This window comes from Vulpes lagopus, chromosome 6 (genome assembly GCF_018345385.1).
Source record: "Vulpes lagopus strain Blue_001 chromosome 6, ASM1834538v1, whole genome shotgun sequence".
In the NCBI taxonomy this organism is placed as follows: domain Eukaryota; kingdom Metazoa; phylum Chordata; class Mammalia; order Carnivora; family Canidae; genus Vulpes; species Vulpes lagopus.
This window is the reverse complement of record NC_054829.1, coordinates 44,997,570-45,000,264: the sequence shown is the minus strand read 5'-3', so window position 1 is coordinate 45,000,264 and position 2,695 is coordinate 44,997,570.

The window sequence follows — 2,695 nt, the reverse complement described above, 5'->3', positions numbered from 1 at the left end:
CATAACCACATGGGATAGATGCCAAAATTATCCTTCATTTCACAGATGAGGAAATAGAGACATAGATTAAGCAATTTACCCAAGTTACACAGCTCCAGAGCTTGAGGCACTAAACCTCACTATTTTACAGAGCTCCAGTGTTTTACATAGCTGACAGGCCAGTCAGATACACACTGCCGTGGTCTCAGAACCTCAGGGAACTGGATCTCTTTTGGAGCCATTACAGGCTTTGGGGTCCCACTGTAGGCCCAAAACACAGAGGGAAAGACAAAGAAACCCAAAAGTTGAAACTGCCATTCACTCTGAAGTGGCATCAAAATGTCCTGGAGACTCCCAGAATCAAAGCCAGTTTGGAGATAGGTCAGGCTTCCTAAGTCTATCTCCACGTTGGAATTTCATAAACCCAGTAATGATTCTTCAAATTCTGAAAACTGAACTATTGAAACGTAAGGGGAGACATCTTGGTCAAATAAATTTGAAAAGTAATATTCTACTGAAATTCACAATGAGTCATAATGAATATGAAAATATTAAAGATTCATAGAAATCCCACAATAAAGAAAATTTTAAAGATTCATAGAAATCCCACAATAAAGAAACATGTTTAATTTTGCTTATGCAAGCATTTCTCAAACTTGTACTTCTTTGCATTTACACAGATCATCATTTGAGACCAGAGCTCCAGAATGAAGTTGACCAGTGGTACCTTGAAATAGATGCTGTCTGGTTCACATGTCTTATAAACATTCCACAAAAGCTATTATGGGCCCTGCATCACCCCTCCTCCCAGCCTGGCTGCAGGAAGGCTTTCTCCTCTGAGAACTTTAGGAAGGCCTGGGTTCTGAGGTTGGCATTCCATACTCTCTGGCCTAAGCTTAGCTTCCTAAGTCCCTTTGGGCTTCTCTATCAAAAGCTGGTTGTGTGGCTGTGAGCAACTTGAAAATGAGCCATTCAGTTCTGATCCCAAAACCAGGGAGTGAGACATTTTGTTTAGATTTTCCAAAGATCTTTGGCAACATTCCATATAAGTGGTTCCTCAATAAGCAATGAATCATAAACATCCATTATGGACAGGAGCAATTGGGTAATAATAGAACCGACACACGCTGTCCTTATGGCCTTTCCTCCAAAGGGGAGTTCAATTGAATTAAGTCTGTTCCCACAGTATATTACTCAATGTTTCTTAGGGCTATGAGAAACCTGGAAATTACGAGGCAAACCACGAATGAATTGCTGTTCAGTCAAGTCACACAACTAATAGAAAGTTAAATTCCTCTGTGGCCAAACACAACATCTAGTTTTCAATCTATCAAAGAATAACAAGCCAGGAAGTGAGCACGTTACAGGTATCTACCTTCCACCCAACTAAGGATTTCAGAACATTTTAAAAGCATAACCTGATTAGGATACTCCTTTTAATGGAGCAGAACAGTAGGCTATGAAGTTTTATGACATACCCATCATCTCTTCTTTTTCAGTTGCTAAGGAAAGTGAGAATCAGGTCAGGACTGACTGTTTTCTTTAAAACCACTTAATTGAGGCATGATTGACATACAAACAGCGGTATATATTTAATTTAAACACCAAAGTTTTCTCCTTCCCTCGTCATTGTTGTTGTTATTATTACTACTTGTGTATGTATATATGATAAAAAACATCTCACATAAGATCTACCCTCTTAGCAGATTTGTAAGTATATAATACAGCATTGTTAACTTTAGGCATTATGCTGTACAGCAAATCTCAAGGGCATATTTACCTTGCATAACTGAAATTTAGTCCCCTTTAACTGATACCTCTCCTCCCCTCCTTTCCCCCAGCCACTGGCAAATGCCATTTCACTCTCCACTTATTTTTTTTAATAATAAATTTATTTTTTATTGGTGTTCAATTTGCCAACATACAGAATGCTTACCAGTGCTTGCCACTTCTGAGTTTAACTGTTTTAGATTCTTTATAGAAGAGGCGTCTTGTAATATTTGTCCTTCTATATTGGTTTAATTCACTTAGCATAATGTCCTTCAAGTTCATTCATATTATCACAAATGGCAAGATTTCCTTCTTTTAAAAAGCTAAATAATATTCCACCATATGTATATACCACATTTGCTTTCTCCATGCATCTATTGATAGACAGCAAGAAATGATCTAGGCTCTTAGCTAGAAAATGAAGTAATAATAAAAAGGAATCAACTCAAGAATTCCTCAACATGGACTGGCCAAACATAACAGAGTCAGCAAGGGGACTACCACTGGAGCAAGGTCTGGAAATCAAGAAACTCTAAATGATAACGATGCCAGATACCCTAGTGCTTAGTTCTGCAAAGCACAAGTAGCAGAGATGCTAAGGCAGCTTTGAGAGACTGCTATGTTGGCCTAGACCATCTGCAAGGGACATCAAATTCCTTGGGCTCTTCATAAACACAAGGCATTAAATGGGTACACATAGGGTAGTGAAAAGGAAAGCAGATTCCATGCTTCGTGGGTTCTCTATATTTTATACTTCCACAGGATCAAGGAAAAGGACAGTAACATTTATTAGGTACCACGTGTTCTGTGTGCACTATTGTATTTAATTCTCACAACAACTATATGAGGTAGGTACCATTCGTCCAATTTCTCAGGAAAACAAGACTTAGTGAGGTGTATTACCTGCCCAAGCTAGCTGGAATTGAGACCCTGTTCCGCACACACC